We start from the raw sequence: 20,830 nt of genomic DNA, 5'->3' as shown, positions 1-20,830 counted from the left end.
CGAGAAGGCCCTATCTCTCGTCCCTGCCAGCTGAGCTTGAGAAGCAGGCGGGATCGAAAGCAGGGTCTCCCCGGAAGCAATCAGCAACACTCTCAACCTTTTTCAAAACCTGACTCATAAGGTGTGCTGCTTTTCGTGTTTTTAATCTTTTAACATATGCATGTGAGTAACTTTATGTGTTTTTAAAATCTATGTATGTATTAACAAATAAAATTATTATTATAATAAATTACTAATCCATATTTGTTGTTGTTCATTCAGTCGTCTCCGACTCTTCGTGACCTCATGGACCAGCCCACGCCAGAGCTCCCTGTCGGCCGTCACCACCCCCAGCTCCTTCAAGGTCAGTCCAGTCACTTCAAGGATGCCATTCATCCATCTTGCCCTTGGTCGGCCCCTCTTCCTTTTGCCTTCCACTTTCCCCAGCATAATTGTCTTCTCTAGGCTTTGCTGTCTCCTCATGATGTGGCCAAAGGACTTCAACTTTGTCTCTAGTATCCTTCCCTCCAGTGAGCAGCCGGGCTTTCTTTCCTGGAGGATGGACTGGTTGGATCTTCTCGCAGTCTAAGGCACTCTCAGCACTTTCCTCCAGCACCACAGCTCAAAAGCATCGATCTTCCTTCGCTCAGCCTTCCCTAAGGTCCAGCTCTCACATCCGTAGGTGACTACAGGGAATACCATGGCTTTGACTAGGCAATGGATCTTTGTTGCCAGTCTGATGTCTCTACTCTTCACTATTTTATCGAGACTGGACATTGCTCTCCTCCCAAGAAGGAAGCGTCTTCTGATTTCCTGGCCACAGTCTGCATCTGCAGTAATCTTTGCGCCTAGAAATACAAAGTCTGTCACGGCCTCCACATTTTCTCCCTCTATTTCCCAGTTGTCAATCATTCTTGTTGCCATAATCTTGTTTTTTTTTGTGTTTAGCTGCAACCCGGCTTTTGCGCTTTCTTCTTTCACCTTGATTAGAAGGTTCCTCAGCTCCTCCTCGCTTTCGGCCATCAGAGTGGTGTCATCTGCATATCTGAGGTTGTTAATGTTTCTTCCAGCAATTTTCACTCCAGCCTTGCATTCATCAAGACCCGCACATCGCATGATGTGTTCTGCATACAAGTTAAAAAGGTTGGGTGAGAGGATGCAGCCTTGCCGTACGCCTTTCCCAATCTTAAACCAGTCTGTTGTTCCGTGGTCAGTTCTGACTGTTGCTACTTGGTCCTTGTACAGGTTCCTCAGGAGAGAGACAAGGTGGCTTGGGATGCCCATCCCACCAAGAACTTGCCACAATTTATTATGATCCACACAGTCAAAGGCTTTATTTAGAATAGTCAATGAAGCAGAAATAGATGTTTTTTCTGAAACTCCCTGCCTTTCTCCATTATCCAGCGGATATTGGCAATCTGGTCTCTCGTTCCTCTGCCTTTTCTAAACCCAGCTTGAACATCTGGCAACTCTCGCTCCATGTCTTGCTGGAGTCTTCCTTGCAGGATCTTGAGCATTACCTTACTGGCATGAGAAATAAGGGCCACTGTACGGAGGTTTGAGCAGTCTTTCGCATTTCCCTTTTTTGGTATGGGGATATAAGTTGATTATTTCCAGTCTGATGGCCATTCTTGTGTCTTCCATATTTGCTGGCAAATGGCATGCATCACCTTGACAGCATCATCTTTTAAGATTTTAAACAGTTCAGCTGGGATCCCGTCGTCTCCTGGTGCCTTGTTGTTAGCAATGCTTCTTAAGGCCCATTCCACCTCACTCCTCAGGATGTCTGGTTCTAATTCATTCACCACACCATCAAAACTCTCCTCGATATTATTATCCTTCCTATACAGATCTTCTGTATAGTCTCACCACCTTCTCTTGATCTCTTCAGCTTCTGTTAGGTCCCTGCCATCTTTGTTTCTTATCATACCAATTTTTGCCTGAAATTTACCTCCAATGTTTCTAATTTTCTGGAAGAGGTCTCTTGTCCTTCCTATTCTGTTGTCTTCTTCCACTTCCATGCATTGCTTATTTAAAAATAGTTCCTTATCTCTTCTGGCTAACCTCTGGAATTGCGCATTTAACTGGGCATATCTCCCCTTATCCCTGTTTCCTTTTGCTTTCCTCCTTTCTTGGGCTACTTCCAGTGTCTCAGCAGACAACCATTTTGCCTTCTTGGTTTTCTTTTTCTTTGGGACGTACTTTGTTGCCGCCTCCTGAACAATGTCTCGGACTTCTGTCCATAGTTCTTCTGGGACTCTGTTTACTAAATCTAGTCCTTCAAATCTGTTCTTCACTTCCACTGTATATTCACTAGGAATGTTAGTGAGATCATATCTAACTGGTCTGTGTATTTTCCCTGATCTCTTTAGTTTTATTCTAAATTGAGCAATAAGAAGTTCGTGAGCTGAGCTACAATCAGCCCCAGGTCTTGTTTTCACCGACTGGATGGATGTCCGCCACCTTTGGCTGCAAAGAATGTAGTCAATCTGATTTCGGTGCTGACCATCTGGTGAGGTCCATGTGTAAAGCCGTCTTTTAGGTTGTTGGAAGAGAGTGTTTGTTATACACAGCGAGTTTTCCTGGCAAAATTATATCAGCCTGTGTCCCGCTTCATTTTGTTCTCCCAGACCATGCTTGCCTGTGATCCCAGTTGTCATTTGACTTCCCACCTTGGCATTCCAGTCTCCTGTAATGAAAATAATGTCTCTTTTTGGTGTATTATCCAGTAGGCCCTGCAGATCCTCATAAAACAGATCTACTTCTGCTTCATCAGCTGTGGTTGGGGCGTATATTTGGATCACTGTAATGTTGAAAGGCTTTCCTTGCACTCAAATTGAGATCATTCTGTCATTTTTTTTGGATTGTATCCAAGCACTGCTTTAGCGCATTTCTTATTAATTATGAAGGCTACTCCATTTCTTCGATGTTCCTCTTGTCCATATATATAAATTAGTAATCAATACATGCAGCAATAATCAAATGAATATTATTATAAAATAAATTACTAATCAATACATATAAATTAGTAAAATATGGATACAACAATCATCAAATCAATATTATTATAAAATAAATTACTAACAAATACATATAAATTAGTAATAAATACATACAATAATAATCAAATCAATATTATAAAATAAATTACAAATCAATACATATAAATTAGTAATAAATACATACAACAATAATCAAATCAATATTTCTAATAAATACATATAAATTAGTAATAGATACATTCAGCAATAATCAAATCAATAATATTATAAAATAAATTACTAATCAATACATATAAATTAGTAATAAATGCATACAACAATAATAGAATTATTATTATTATTATTTCTACACCGCTTTTAATCTTTATCCTGTGCCTTTCAATATATGCATTTTAATAGCTTAATTTATGGATTTTAATTAACCTGAGCCTAGAGAAAAGGCAATTAACACATAAAATTATTTTATATTACATAATGATAATAACACACGATAAATAATACATATGCCTATGTAAGCCATCCTGAGTTCCCCTTTTGGGGTAGAGAAGAGACGGGATATAAATACCATAAATAAATAAATAAAGTAATTATATAAATAGTACTATTATTCTATGTGTTTATATCGTGCTTTTCCTCTCTTAAGAGAAACTTAAAACATATAAACATTATAATAGAACTAAGTCAAGAGCAATTAAAATACATATCAATAAAACTAAGAATTTTTTTTAAAGAAATATTAAATTTGTTATATATTAGTTGTATCAATTATGGGTTGCTGTGAGTTTTCCAGGCTTTCTGACCATATTCCAGCAGCATTCCCTCCTGACATTTTGCCCACATCTATGGCAGGCATCCTCAGAAGTTGTGAGGTCTGTTGGAAACTTGGCAAGTGGGGTTTATATATCTGTGGAATGTCCAGGGTGGGGGAAAGAACTGTAATAAGAACAGCAACAAGAAAGCCCACTATATGGTTCAGATATGTGGGTGACACCTTCACCATTTGGAGCCATGGAGAAGAAGAACTCAGCAAGTTCCTGGATCACCTCAACAGCATCCACCCTAATATCCAATTCACCATGGAAAAAGAAAATGAAGGGAAAGTGCAATGTTTAGATGTCCTAGTCATCCGCAAACCTAATCAACAATTAGGCCACACAGTTTACAGAAAGCCTACACACACTGATAGATACTTATATAAAAACTCCAACCATCACCCAAGTCAAAAAAGAAGCACAGACCATGCAAAAAGAATCTGCGGACCCCACCTCCTCCAAGGGGAGCTGTATCACCTAAACTGGGCTCTATAGACCAATGGAGACTCCACCACAGACATCAGAAGAGCTGCAAGACCGAGAACAAACCACAAGAGTAAAGACAAAGATCCACCCAGAGGAAAAGTGATCTCGCCATACATCAAGGGAACCACTGACCGCATAGGGAAGCTGACGAGGAAACACAGCATACAAACAATATACAGACCCACAAGAACAAGAGGGATCCTCTCACCTCTGCAAGAGTCTATCGTATCCCATGCAGCTGTGGACAAGTCTACATAGGGATCATCAAAAGCAGCAGCATTGCCCAGACACAGATCAAGGAACATGAAAGGCCGTGCAGACTAAGTCAAACCATAGCAGAGCACCTGGTGAACTAACCTGGACACAGCATATTATTTGAGAAAACAGAAATGCTGGACCACTATAACAACTGCCATGTCAGACTATACAGAGAAGGCATTGAAATCCACAAGCATTGGACAAATCAACAGAAAAGTGCATAAAAATTAACAACATCTAGCTACCAGTATTAAAAAATTCTAAAATAAAGAACAACACTCAAAAAGCAGGGGAATTCCAGATAGGAAACAATCAGGGCCAGCTAACACTTCCCAATAGAAGACTCCCTGAGGCAGGAAGCAGCCAGGCTTTGAAGCTGCAAGGCCATTCAATGCTAATCTAAGATCATCCAGGGAGGCCCTGCTCTCGCTCCCGTCAACAGCACATATGCACCTGGCGGGGATGAGAGACAGGGCCTTCTCGGCTGTGGCCCCCCACCTATGGAACACACTCCCAAATGAGATAAGATCCGCTCCCTCCCTCCTGGCTTTTAGAAAAAAATTAAAATCATGGTTTTGGGACCAGGCCTTCGGGCTGAAATGGGCGGAATAGAAATAATGTAAATACATAAATAGATAAATGTATGCAGCATTTCAGGAAGACAATGACTGGAATGGCGATTTGACAAAGGAGACTGTTTTATTGTTTTAATGATTGTTTTATTGCTTATGGATGTATGGTTTTAATTTGATTTATGTTTAATTGTAGTGTATAATTGTAATTGTTTGTACTGGCATTGAATTTTGCCATTACTTATGTGTAAACCGTTTTGAATCCCCCTTGGGGTGAAAAAAGCGGTATAGAAATACTGTAAATAAACAAATAAATAAACAAGGTGGCCAATTGCAACATTCACACTTGCCTCAAGCAGTCAAGAGTTTTTCTCCCGCATTGGACATCATTCCACAGATATATAAACCTCTCTTACCAAGTTTCCAACAGACCCCTCAACTTCAAAGGATGCCTGCCATTGATGTGGGTGAAAGGTCAGCAGAGAATGCTTCTGGAACATGGCCAAACAACTTGGAAAACTCACAGCAACCCAGTGATTCCGGTCATGAAAATCTTCAACAAAACATTGTATCAGTTATTTCAGTGGATCTAATCCTATTATTTATTATGCATATTATATCCTATTATTTATGATATACTATTATATATTCTATCCTATTATTATTATTTATATTATATGCTACAATTTATTATATAATATATTATCCTATATTATATCCTATTATTTATTAACCCTTCCTAACACCACTAACCCTTCCTCAGGTTGTTCCATCAAAACCTCTCCATCGCCTGCCTGGCGCTCCTTCTCCTCTCCCTCCCACTGTTTAAAAAGTTTGAGGACCCCTGAGATGAGGACAAGGTGCTGGCACTGTTACCTTCCTCTTCTTCTTGCGCTGCTTCCTCTTCTTCGGCTTCTGTCGGGGGCCCTCTCTGGATCAGCTCCACGATGGTGGAGGGGAAGGGGCACAGGGCCATATCTTCGGTGAGAGGCAGCCGGATCCTGGATCTTCTTCCTGTCTTTGTTCCATATTTCTGTCCTATCTTTAAAGTTGCAAAGGCCCCTTTAAAAGCCCAAAGCTTCATGGCTGGTCCCTTTGTCGCCACCTAGTAAGAATATTTTAAAATGTCCCCTTTGGTTTGCAAACTACAGATCATGGGGCGGATAGGACTCACCCGATCTCATTGTAGAGCATGTTTCTTAATGATTGGATGAAGGTTTAGAGCAGGCATGGGCAAACTTTGGCCCTCCAGGAGTTTTGGACTTATTATTATTTATTTATTTATTTGATGCATTTATTAACCGCCATTCTCAGCCCTTTAGGGCGACTCATGGCGGTGTACACACATATAAAAGACAATTTACAAAGAGGCAGTTACAACAACATATAAACTACATCACAATTACAAAACTACACTAAAAATCCGCTTCGTCTCATAGTGGAATCATAACCAATCTCATATTCCTTGTTCCATTCCAGTCATCTTTACCACATTGTTATAGCACTTAATTAAATGCCTTCTCGAACAGCCATGTCTTGAGGCTTTTTCGGAAGGACATGAGGGAGGGCGCCTGTCTGATGTCTGCAGGGAGAGTGTTCCACAGCTGGGGGGCCACCACCGAGAAGGCCCTCTCCCTTGTCCCCACCAGACGTGCCTGTGAGGCAGGCGGGATCAAGAGAAGGGCCTCCCCAGACGATCTCAAGGTCCTCGTGGGCTCGTAGGCCAAGATGCGGTCCGAAAGGTATTTTGGGCCGGAACCGTTTAGGGCTTTGTAGGCCAAAACCAGCACCTTAAATTGGGTCCGGTAGCAAATCGGCAGCCAATGGAGCTGGGACAGCAAGGGCGTTGTATGCTCCCTGCCACCCGCTCCAGTTAGTAACATGGCTGCCGCGCGCTGAACCAGCTGAAGCTTCCGGGCCGTCTTCAAGGGCAGCCCCACGTAGAGAGCGTTGCAGTAGTCAAGGCGGGATGTGACCAGAGCGTGTACCACCGTGGCCAAGTCAGACTTCCCGAGATACGGGCGCAGCTGGCGCACGAGCCTGAGTTGTGCAAATGCTCCCCTGGTCACCGCTGACACCTGGGGATCCAGGCTCAACGATGAGTCCAGGGTCACACCCAAGCTGCGAACCTGCGCCTTCAAGGGGAGTGCGACCCCATCCAGCACAGGCTGTAACCCTATACCCCGTTCGGCCTTGCGACTGACCAGGAGTACCTCTGTCTTGTCTGGATTTAATTTCAGTTTGTTCGCCCTCATCCAGACCGTCACAGCGGCCAGGCACCGGTTCAGGACCTCGACAGCCTCCTTAGTAGCAGGTGGGAAGGAGTGACAGAGTTGGACATCATCTGCGTACAGATGACACCGCACCCCGAAACTCCGGATGATCTCACCCAGCGGCTTCATGTAGATATTAAACAGCATGGGGGACAGTATAGAACCCTGTGGAACCCCACAAGTCAAAGGTTGTGGTGTAGAACAGGAGTCCCCCAATAACACCTTCTGGGTGCGGCCCTCCAGGAATGACTGGAGCCACTGCAAAGCAATGCCCCCAAGGCCCATTTCCGCAAGGCGCCCCAGAAGGATACCGTGGTCGACGGTATCGAAGGCCGCTGAGAGGTCCAGGAGCACCAACAGGGACACACTCCCCCTGTCTAGCTCCCGGCGCAGATCATCCACTAAGGCGACCAAGACCGTCTCGGTACCATGTCCCGGTCTGAAACCAGACTGTGCCGAATCCAGATAATCCGTGTCTCTCAAGAATACCTGGAGTTGTGAGGCCACCACGCTTTCCATGACTTTGCCCAAGAAGGGGAGATTGGAAACAGGCCGAAAGTTGTCCAATTTAGTGGGGTCCAGTGATGGTGTCTTCAACAGCGGCTTTATAATAGCCTGTTTTAGGCTCGCTGGAATCTTGCCTTCCCGAAGGGAGGCATTCACCACCACTGTTACCCACTCAGCCAATCCCCCTCTGGCCTCCCTTAGAAGCCAGGATGGGCAGGGGTCTAGGATGGACGTGGTGGGCCTCATTCCTCCAAGTATCTTGTCCACATCCTCGGGTTTCACAAACTGAAAAGAATCCATCAAAATAGGACAAGCAGGTGCTCTTGTTACATCCTATTCAACTCTCACAATTCCTAACAGCCTACCAGTTGGTAGGAATGGTGGGAGTTGGGAGTCCAAAACACCCAGAGGGCTGAAATTTGCCCAAGTCATTAATAAACATGCCCTCCAATAATCTTGGATGTCCATATCCCATCGCTGAGAAAATGGCCAGCAACTGGGATCAACTATGAAAGCAGCATTTAAGAGCTTACAGTGGGATACCTTATTGCTGGAGGCAACATTAGACCCCAAGCCTTAGAGCTTGTGCTTTAGAGAAGCAGAGCACTTGATGAACCAACCTGGTCACAACATATTATTTGAGAATACAGAAATGCTGCAACGTTAGTCTCCGAGCCTTGGACCTTCTGCTTTAGAGACCCCTGGACGCAGATGGAACTTGGGACTTTTTTCGTGACTTCAACATTGGATTGTGGACACTGTTTCATCATGTGAAAGTTCAGCAACTGGCTAGACCCACAACTGTTTTGTGACTCCTCTGTTGATTGTTTCCGTTGAAGTTTGCTGTTACTGAGAACTAACTAGCTGACCTGGGACTGTAAGACTACGCCATTGGTGATTTCAGGGCGAGGTGCCTGATGCCCCTTCCTCCCCTCTGTTTTTATGCTTGTATATGTTTATATTTTAATTTATATGCTAATGCTTTTATGTTAAGCTGCTTTGAGTACCCTTCAGGAGAGATAAAGTGGGGTATAAATATAATAATAATAATAATAATAATAATAATAATAATGCATTTCCTCCTGGCTCTCGCCTTCGTCAGCTCTCTGCTGCCAAGTACCTCACTAGGGTGTTTCCAATAACACAGTCGCCAGTCCACCAGTTGGTTCACAATAACAACTTTCCAGGAGTAAGCAGAAGAACACTCAAAATCACAGACCTTAGTCAATTCAATCACCACATCTGCAGCTGACAGAATTGTCCAAACTCCACATGGTGGTTGTGAGAGTGGTCCACCATGTTAGACTACACAGAGAAGCCATTAAAATCCACAAACATGTGGACAATTTCAACAGAAAGGAAGAAACCATGAAAATGAACAAAATCTGGCTACCAGTATTAAAAAATTCTAAAATTGCAACAGCAAAAACAGCAGAGAGAAAAACAGGCAGGGACATCTAATCACCTTTCAATAAGAGTTTGCTCCAGGCACAGTCAGCCCATTGTATGCTAATCAAGGTGGTCAGTTGAAAGATTCACACCTAGCCCAACTTACAAAAGTCCTTTGTCTCACCCTGGTCATTCCACAGATATATAAACCCCTTTTTCCCCAGCTCCAGCAGACCTCACCTCTGAGGATGCTTGCCATAGATGCAGGCGAAACGTCAGGAGAAATGCCTCTAGAACATGGCCATATAGCCTGAAAAACCCCACAAGAACTGAGTGATTCCAGCCATGAAAGCCTTCGACAAGTCAAACAATGCTCCTTCCTTAAGAAGAAAAACTAACATCTGTCTGGAACTGATGGAATCAGCAAGTTTTAGTTGGAAAACAATCTTTCAGTCATTTACAATTTTTTTAGAACAACATCGGCAAGAAATTGTTATATAAGAGACCTTTTTACTTTCCAAAAGCATGACAGACAGGAAGAGTTTGGTTTTAATCTTTTTTTTAAAAGATATTTTTATTATATTATACACACAGATCAGTAAGCCAAATTCCAAGTGTTACACATATAAAACCTAAATAATTCAACAAATATTAAAGATATTATACTAATTTACACTGGTGTATATTACCTTATCTCCACCCTCCCTCCCTCCCACCCTCCCTCCCTCCCACCCTCCCACCCTCCCTCCCACCCTCCCACCCTCCCTCCCTCTTCAACCACAGTGTATTTCTAGCTAATCTTGCAGATCCAGCCACTGGTAGAGTCTTTGTGTTTTTTCTTTGATGTGATCGTTGGCTCCTCCATTTTTCACCCAGTTGAAGTAGACCTTCCATCTATTTGTAATGATCTTTTCTTTGTCCATTCTTGGTGTTTGCTTGGTCATAATTCCCGTAATGTCTAACAGCACTTGGTCGTACATATAATCATTCCAATTAGTTAACGTCCATTTCGATTTGTCTTTCCATCCTCTGGCAATCACTGCATGGGCTGCTCTTATTGTTACCTTAAATAACTCCTGGCAATTAATTATTTTACTCGGATGATCCAACACTCCCCAAAGTAGCAAATCATTATTAATTTGAATTCTTATCTGGAATATCTCCTGAATTTTTACTTGTATGATTTGCCAGAATTTTTTTATTTCAGAACACTCCCACCACGTGTGTGAATAAGTACCTTTTTCTTTATTACAATGCCAACACTTCGAATTCTTTCCTTTTAACATATAAGCCAATTGTTCAGGAGTTCTATACCATCTTAATATAATCTTTTTTTTCTAATTCATTATATTTTTCTATTTTTATTTTATTCATGTTCCTAATTATTTCCTCTATTTCTCTTGTCTGTAATGATTTAACTACATTCCATTTATTACTTATTGCTCTAATCATAAACTCTTTATCTTCTACCATTAAATTATATATATTTGCCACTGTTCCTTTACTTGTCTTTTCTCTTGCATTTAGCAATTTATCTACCTTTAGTTCTTCAGTGGGTTTTGCACCCTCTTTTTTTTACTTTTTCCCAAATCCCTCTTAATTTTAACCAATTTTCTTTCCCCCCATTTTCCAAAAACTCTGGCCAATTAATTATCTCTCCATCTTGTTTCCACATATCTTGTACCCTCCTTAATCCCTTTTCTTCTAAGTTATTTGCTAACATTTCGGGGAGTCCCATGCTCTTAATAGGGGTCTTTCCTGATATTTTATATGCCCATAGTTTTTGCCATTTTTGCCAACAGTCATATGCTACCTTTCTCGGCCCTGTTAGATTTTCCTTTATTTTGTTAATATCTCTGGTGTATAGCCCGTATTTTCCCCATCCTAGATTTATTTCATTCTCTACTTTTATCCATTTATCTTCTCCCTTTAAACTTATTTCTAGTAGTGCTCTTAATTGGAAAGCCTCATAATAACATTGTAGATTTGGAAACCCCCATCCAAGAATTCTCTTTGGGGTATATTGAATCTTTTTCATTATTCTGTTTCTCTTTTTCCCATATATCCATTCTCTCAAAGTGTTGTCCCATTCTTTTAATTGTTTATATTCTATTTTTATTGATAAAGTTTGGAAAAGATAAATTAGTTTGGGAATTATGCACATTTTCAGAGCTTGTATTTTCCGTGGGATACTTAATTGCTTATCCCTCCAGACTTTTATTTTTTCCTGAATTTTTTTCCATATTGCCCCATAGTTGGCCACTTTTAACTTGGTTATTTCTTTTGTAATAGTAATGCCTAAATATTTTATTCTATTTCTTATTATTTTTATTTCTCCCATTTTTGCCTGCAGAGCCTTCTGCTCCTTTTTCCCCATATTGTATATAAGCATTTCTGATTTGCTCATGTTGACTTTAAATCCTGAGTATCTTTCAAAATCTTTTAGAATTATTTGTATTTCCCTTATTGCTTCTACTGGGTTTTCCATTATTAATAAAATGTCATCCGCATAAAGATTTATCTTCAGTTCTTCGTTCTTAATCTGATAACCCTTTATCCTGCCATTGTTTCGTATTCTGTCTGCCAGAGGTTCCATTGCTAATGCAAATAACAGCAGAGATAGAGGGCAGCCTTGTTTTACTCCTCTTTCTATTTTCAAGAATTTTGTTAGTCCTTCATTTACTCTTATTCTTGCTCTCATATTACTATATAACTCTTTTATTATTTTAGTAAATGAAATGTCAAATCCGTAGTTACCCATTAGTTGCAACAGATAATCATGGTTTAGTGAATCAAAAGCTTTGTATATGTCTAACTTTAAGAGTGCAAATTTTCTTTTTTTTTGTTATGATTAAGAATGTTTAATACATTTCTTATAGGATGTGCGATGTTTCTACCTTTTATAAATCCATATTGATCGTCCTTTACTATTTTACTTATAATCCCTTCTATTCTGTTGACTAATATTTTCGTGAATATTTTGTAATCCTGATTTAGGAGGCTAATGGGTCTATATGAATTAGGGTCTTCTGGATCTTTCCTGCTCTTTCTCACTGTTATTATCTCTGATTCTCTCCATGTGTCTGGGGGCTTTCCTCCTATCATTATACTATTAAATAAATCCTTCAATTCTGGGATTATTATTTCTTTCGTTTCTTTGTAAAACTCTGCAGTGTACCCATCGCATCCCGGGGATTTTGCATTTTTCAGTGTATCAATCACCTGCTCTATTTCTTGATATGTTATTTCTGCTCCTAGTTTCCTATTGTCCTCTCTATCTAATATCTTTGGTATATTTTCATTAAACCTTTCTCCATGTATTTGTTTTTTATATAAGCCTTGGTAGAAATCTTCAAATACTTCTCTTATTTCCTTATTTGAATTTACCTTTTTATTATATTTATTCTTTAACTGGGTGACTCTTCCTTTCTCTTTCGCATTTTTCAAATAGTTAGCCAATTTTTTCATTGTATTTGTATTTTGTCTTTGAAAATTATTTTAAAGAAATATCTCCTTTCTCCACAAATCCAAATTATCCATTTCTTCTAATTGTTTCTTTAATTTTTCCAACTTTACTTTCACCTGCACTTGGTATTTACTTTGCAATAGCTTTTGTGTTTCCTCTATTTCTTTAACCATTATTTTTCTTTCTTTATCTTGCCGTTTCTTTACTGCCACTTCTTTTGCTATGCAATAACCCCTAATAACTGCTTTTGCTGCATCCCAGACTACTTCTATACTTGCTGAGCCTCTATTTTCCTTGAAATAGTTTTTTATCTCTTCTAATAGTTCTTTTTTAAGTTTTTCTGTCTTGATTATCAAATGTTTATATCTCCAAGTTTTTATTACCTCTGTTTCATCTGGCTCATCTAGCTTTAACTCCACTATAATAGGCACATGGTCTGAAATCCAGATTGGTTGTGTTTCTGTATTTAGAATTCTAGACCTGTTAGTGTTTTTTATTAATATGTAGTCTATCCATGTGAAACATTTATGACTATTTGAGAAGTATGTTGGCTTTTGATTTATAGAATTTCCTTCAAATACATCCTCCAACTTCCATTCTTTTAAAAGTTTTTTATTATTTCTAAGGTCCATGTTAAAGTCTCCTCCAACTATTAGCTCCCCTTGATAGATTTCTTGTATTTTCTTGAACCACTTTCTAAAGTATTTCTTTTGTCCTTTATTTGGGCCATATACATTACCTATTGTATATTTACTGCCATTTATTTTACATATCAACACTATATATCTCCCTTCTTTATCTATTGTTGTTTCTAATATTTCCACATTTAATGAGTTTTTCATTGCTATTGCTACTCCTCTGGCTTTATTTGTACCCCTCGCTTCTGCTATCACCCTCCAACCTGGTATATTTATTAATTGTTTGCTATCTTTTTTATGTTTGTGGGTTTCCTGTAAACAGAGGACGTTGCAATGCAATTTCCTTACTAACTGTGCTATTCTTGACCGCTTCAAATCCGAAGCCATTCCGTTTGTATTAAAAAAACACATTTTCAGATTATCACCCATTATCTTTGTCTATTTGTGGCTTTTCATCTGCTATTATCCCTTGCCTTATAACTGTGGTTGCCCCTTCCCCCTTCTCAAATGTTGACAGGAAGAGTTTGGTCATCCGCTGTTTTCTCCAAGGGAGGGAGAAAGCTGGTGTATTCAGCAGAATGGCAGGTTGGCAGGGAAAAGCAATCTGGCCTATGCACGGATCTCTTCTCAAGGAGCAGGAAGAGGGGATGGTAATGTATGCATGGATGAAATGCAACATCTCCTTTTTTGTATACCCAATGTAGCTTTATGTAGTCTGTCTGTCTACCTTCTTTCTCTGTAAAGTGCCTGTGATATACTCTGTCTCACTGTAAACAAAATAAAAGAGCCTTTTTAGTGTTTAACAAGTATTCATGACATACCAGCCACCAGGCAACAGACTGGAAAGCCTTAAATCAGTGGTTCCCAACCTTTTTTTGACCAGGGACCACTTTGACCAGGGACTGCTTGACCTGGTACCCCTTGACCAGGGACCACTTGGCCAGGAACTACTTGATCAAGGACCACTTTGACCAGGGACCACTTGACCAGGGACCACTCTCCAACATTAGTATCAAAAGGGTTACGAACCAGTTTTTGGTCAACTTTAGATTCAGTTTGTATTGTTAGTATTTTAAAAACTCTAGAATCAGGATAGTAAATAAACCGCAACACTCACAAAACATGAAACAATCAGGGCCGTCTAAACGCCCCAACAAAGGATTCCTCCAGACAGGAAGCAGCCAGTCTTTGAAACTGCAAGGCCATTAAATGCTCATTGAGCTGGCCAGTTACAACATTCACACCCGCCTCAAACAGACAAGAGTTCTTTCTCCCACCCTGGGCATTCCATAGATATATGAACCCCACTTGCCTAGTTTCCAACAGACCTCACACCTCTGAGGATGCCTGGTGAAACATCAGAAGACAATACTTCTGGAACATGGCCATACAGCCCAGAAAACTCACAGCAACCCAATAAATACACAGGTACAAAATTGTACTGGGTTTAAAAACATATTGCACCACACTGGAGGCAAAACTACTGTAGTTAAAAACCAATAGATATTGACAAGGCTAAAAAACCACCCTCATAATGAAAAGTAGTCAACTGTTTTTGAAAGCTAGTTTCCACATCCAGGTTTCTATTTCTTTGCTAAAGTTAGCTAGAGAGGGCGCTGTCTGATTTCTTTAGGGAGAGCATTCCAAAGTCAGGGTTCCACCACTGAGAAGGCATTTTCTCTCGTTCCCACCAGCCATGCTTGTGACGGTGGTGGGACCGTGAGAAGAGCCTCCCTGGAGGACCTTAAGGCCCGAGTTGGTTCATGGGGGAGACACAGTCACGCAGATAGGCTGAACACGAACAGTAAAGGGCTTTATAGGCTTCATGGGCTACTGAGGAGGAGGAGGAGGAAGGAGGGAAGGAGAGAGGGAGGGACAAACATTGAAACTCTTTGCAAACTCCAAAGATGCCTGTCACAGATGCAGTCTGCAGGTGAAACTTTCAAGAGAGAATGCTTCTGCAACATGGCCAGACAGCTCGGAAAACTCACAGCAACCCGCTGTATAAGAACTGTTTTCCTCCACAAACAAAGCCTACCCCAAGGAAGAAGAAGAGGGCCCCCAAAGGGCATCTAGTCCAACTTCTTTGATAAGAAGACTGTTCCTCCAACAACAGAATTCCTCTTGAGGGAAAGCAGGGGAATGGAAGAATGCTTGGAATATTGACTCAGGAAGGAGAAGAAGGGGTTAAGAATTAGGGGTCGAAGACAAGGAATTAAGGAGGATGATAGTCAATGGGGGGCAGAGGCGGAGTTCAGGGGCAAAAAGAAGTGAAAATTAAAAGGGTTAGGAAGAGATTATCTGGCCTTAGAGATTGAGATCATTGCAGTCCACAGCCTCCTCTAGAGATTTAGATATTTCCTGAAGTCCAGCCTCCTATAGAGCTGGTCAGTTGTGCTCCTTAGTTAAGAAGAAAAGCTAACAACTGTCCGGAACTGATGGAGTCAGAAAGTTTTAGCAGGAGAACAAGCTGTCAGTCATTTACAACTTTTTCATAACAACATCAACAAGAAATGGCTGTATAAGAGACCATTTTATTTTCCAAAAGCATGGCAGACAGAAAGAGTCTGGTCATCTGCTGCTTTCTCCAAGGGAGGGAGAAAGCTGGTGTATTCAACAGAATGGCAGATTCACAGGGGAAAGCAATCTGGCCTTCTCGAGGAGCAGGAAGAAGGGATGATAATGTATGCATGGATGAAATGTAATATCCTCTTTGTTTCTGTAGTCAGTGTAGCTATATGTAGTCTGTCTATCTTCTTTCTCTGTAAAGTGTCCATGATATACTCTGTCTCACTGAAAACAAAACAAAATAACAATTTTAGTGTTGAAAAAGTATTAATGACACCATCAGCCATAGAATCATAGAGTTGGAAGAGACCTCATGGGCCATCCAGTCCAACCCCCTGCCAAAAATCACATTCAAAGCACCCCCGACAGATGGCCATCCAGCCTCTGTTTAAAAGCTTCCAAAGAAGGAGCCTCTACCACACTCTGGGGCAGAGAGTTCCACTGCTGAACAGCTCTCACAGTCAGGAAGTTCTTCCTAAAGTTTAGATGGAATCTCCTTTCTTGTAGTTTGAAGCCATCAGGCAACAGACTGGAAAGCCTTAAATGCTGCTTTCATGACTGATTCCTATTGCTGGCCAACTTCTCCATGATTCTGCTTGAACGTCTCAGCTAAGTGTTTACTCTGCTCCAGAAAAGAAGGCACCATTAACTCTTCCTCAGGATGCTCCATCAAAACCTCTCCATCACCTGGCTCTCCTTCCCCTCTCCCTCCCGCTGTTTAAAAAGTTTGAGGACAAGGTGCTGGCAGTGTTACCTTCCTCTTCCTCCATTGCTGCTTCCTCTTCTTCAGCTTCTGTCGGAGCCCTCTCTGGATCAGCTCTGCGCTGGTCGAGGTGGAGGGGAAGGGGCACAGGGCCATATCTTCGGTGAGGGGCAGCCGGATCCTGGATCTTCTTCCTGCCTTTGTTACATATTTCTGTTATATGTTTAAACTTGCAAAGGCCCCTTTAAAAGCCCAAGGCTTCATGGCTGGTCCCATTGTCGCCACCTAATATGAATATTTAAAAATGTCCCCTTTGGTTTGCAAACTACAGTTTGTGGTGCGGATATGACCCACCCAATCTCACTGTAGAGCATGTTTCTTAATGATTGGATGAAGGTTTAGAGCAGGCATGGGCAAATTTCGACCCTCCAGGAGTTTGGACTTCAACTCTCACAATTCCTAACAGCCTACCAGTTGTTAGGAATGGTGGGAGCTGGGAGTCCAAAACACCCAGAGGGCCGATATTTGCCCAAGTCATTAATAAACATGCCCTCCAATAATCTTGGAAGTCCATATCCCATCGCTGAGAGGATGGCCAGTAAGTAGGATCAACTGTGAAAGCTGCATTTAAGAGTGTACAGTGGAATACCTTATTGCTGGCGGCAACGTTAGACCCCAAGCCTTGGACCTTGTGCTTTAGAGAAGCAGAGCACTTGATGAACCAACCTGGTCACAACATATTATTTGAGAATACAGAAATGCTGCAACGTTAGTCTCCGAGCCTTGGACCTTCTGCTTTAGAGACCCCTGGACGCAGATGGAACTTGGGACTTTTTTCATGACTTCAACATTGGATTGTGGACACTGTTTCATCATGTGAAAGTTCAGCAACTGGCTAGACCCACAACTGTTTTGTGACTCCTCTGTTGATTGTTTCCGTTGAAGTTTGTTCTTACTGAGAACTAATTAGCTGACCTGGGACAAAATGGTTATGAATCAGTTTTTGGTCAACTTTAGATTCAGTTTGTGGCGCTGATTAAAAAATTGCATTGGATAGACCACATCAGCTCTAGTTTCTGATAGAGATCATATGCCATGGTCAGCGACAGGGAAGGTGTAGCAGGCAGCACGAAAGAAGCAGAAATAAACTAAAATAAATCAATAAAAGAGGAAGGAGGCTTGCAGACCAGATTTTCGTCCTTGCGGCCACTGGTGATCCGCGACCCACAGGTTAAGAACCACTGCCTTAAATGCTGCTTTCACGGATAATCCCTATAGTTGGCCGATTTCGCCATAATTCTGCTTGAACGTCTCAGCTAAGCATTTACTTTTCTCTGCTTCAAAAAAGAAGACACCATTAACCCTTCCTCAGCTTGCTGTACCAAAACTTCTCCATCACCTGGCTCTCAACCTCTCCCCCCCACTGTTTAAAAAGTTTGAGGGACTCCTAGATGAGGGCAGGGTGCCGGCACCATTACCTTCCTCTTCCTTTTCTTTTTATGCTGTTTCCTCTTTTTTGGCTTTTGTCGGGGCCCTTTTGTCTGGATCAGGTCCACCATGGTCGAGGTGGAGGGGAAAGGACACGAGGCCGTCTCTTCAGTGGGGGGTAGCGGGGTCGCGGGCCTTTGGGGGAATATCCTTGGATCACACTGTTTGCTGTGGGTGGAGTAAGGCGAGGTGTGGGGGGCCTTGCAGTCGGGTCCGGGGGCCTCGTTCTCCTCCTCGTTTGCCGCCTTCTTCTTCTTCATCCAGTAGAAGACCAGCATCATGTGCCGCTTCTTCTTCCTCCGGCGGGTGGTCTTTTTGGATGACATTGTGGACCCTGAGTCGAAATCATGGGATCCCTTCCCCAAAGGACGGGGAAGAAAGGCCTCCAAAGGGACCAGGAGCTGTCCTCACAATGGCAGCCCTTGGATTTCATCACTCAGGATGTCACAATAGGTTTCCCATGGATTTATAGATGGATAGACATAGCCCTGATTACACTGTGTGACACCATTTTTGTTCCTGGGTTACAAGTGTCATTTCCTAATTGGTTCTATCATAAAAACATGGGGAAAATTTATTAAACTGGCAACACTTTGTTTTTGTGGGACAGACATCCTCCAGCGCATTTAGCTCTAGTTTTTCAATGAAATCATAATCGAATCTCAACTGATTCAACCTTGTTTGTGGCAGCCACAAAAAAGGAGTTTCTGGAGTAGAATAACTACTTTCAAAGTAAGTACCACACGATTAAACAAGAAATAACACTTTCAAACCAGAAACATAATTTTGTTGCATAGTGTAATTGGATGTGAGTTATGGCAGCAGCTTTTCATTCGACTAGAAATAGAAATGGAAGACTGGAGCCCACTGAATCATCTCAATGGCTGAAACAAAATGCAGGCATTAGGAAACATCATCATCATCAGCATGCATGTTTTCATGGCTCTTAAAATCCTATTTTTGGCACAAAGAGTGAATCAGGACCCTCTAGTCCTCATTTTATAGAATAGTATCCAAAATGTTTAGGTTGAGTTCCTGCAATTGTTCTTTGGGTGCATCTACACTGTTGACTTAATCCAGTTTGGTACGATTTTAGTTGGCATGGAGTCCTGGGATTTATAGTTTGCAACAGTTTTCTTTTGGGTAAAAGTCCTTGCAAAATGACACCACCCTGGATTTTGAAGCAGTTCAAAGTGGTGTCAAACTGCATCAAGTCTCCAGTGTAGACACACTCATAGACTGCGCATTGGTCTAATAATTATAGATATTATAATTTCTGGTTGGAAGCCATTCTATATCCTTCTTTCCGTGATACAAATTTCTCCTCTTCCATTATCATGATTTCCAACTTTGGGGGTGCATCTACACTGCAGAATGGATGCAGCTTGATACCACTTTAACTGCTGCACCCCAAGGCAAACTTCAAATCCCAATCCTGCAAAATCTACAACTCCTAGCAATTTCAATAGAAATTAAAGTAGTGTCCAGCTGCACTTGTCCTGCAAATGTTTGTCATTTTTGCACATTGTCTGAAGCTGCAAATATGTGCTTTTGATGCTTTCCAGGCCACAGTAATGAAAGGGCTGATGAATGAAAGGGCAAATCCAAATGAAAGAGAACCATTGTGTCTTTGGACTCTTCTTCTGAAATAAAGACAGGTCTCATCCATCTGGAGTCTCTCTCAGCAAAGAGCAATGGGCCTTTTGTCTTATTTTCAGTCCAAATGTCACCAGAAAATGCACCTATCTTTCTACCTGAGTCTGGGAAAATTGCTCTCTATTTTGCAATTGAAAGCAATAATAATAATAATAATAATAATAATAATAAGCATTTAAATCCCACGTTTTATCTCCTAAAGGAAACTTTCTTAAGACTACTTTCAAGTCCAAAGAAAGTCTCCATTAGGAGAGAAAATACACATTTTCACTTTTATTATGTGTATAGATATATAATCTCTCTCTCTCTCTCTCTCTCTCGTGTGTGTGTGTGTGTGTGTGTGTATATAAAGGTAAAGGTAGTCCCCTGACATTAAAAATATATATAAGGCCCCCGTATTCATGAAGGGATATATTTCCAAATAGATTGTGGTTATATATATATATATATAACCACAATCTATTTGGAAATATATCCCTTCATGAATACGGGGCCTTATATATATATTTATATATGTGTGTGTATACACACACATATAATATATACATTCAATATTTTATACATACATAAGATTGCACATATAAAATAGAGTATGTATATTATATATTTTATATTATGTTACTAGCTGTGCCCTGCCACGCGTGGCCTATAGTAAAACTTATCAAAGTTGAGGTAGATATCTGGACTATTATGAAAGAGAGGTACCTACCTATTCCTTCCCCCTTTTCCTCCCCCTTTCTCTCCTTTCTTCCTTCTCTACCTCTTTCTTTCTTTCCTTCTTTCACTACTTGGTTTCATCCTTCTCTCTTTCCTTCATTCCCTCCCCCTTTTTTCCTTTGCCTTTCTTCCCTCCCTGTTTGATTCCTTCTTTCACTTTTTATTTCCTTTTATTTCACCACCATCATAACAATAACAATAATGCAATGCATTGCCTCTGGGACCTGACACCTCTCTCATTCCCCCAGGGTCTAATAGGAATAATAGCATCATAATAATAATCGAAATAACAACCTTTACCTGCCACGTGTTGCTG

Source organism: Anolis sagrei, chromosome X (genome assembly GCF_037176765.1).
Source record: "Anolis sagrei isolate rAnoSag1 chromosome X, rAnoSag1.mat, whole genome shotgun sequence".
Taxonomy (NCBI): Eukaryota; Metazoa; Chordata; class Lepidosauria; order Squamata; family Dactyloidae; genus Anolis; species Anolis sagrei.
This window is presented reverse-complemented; position numbering follows the sequence as displayed.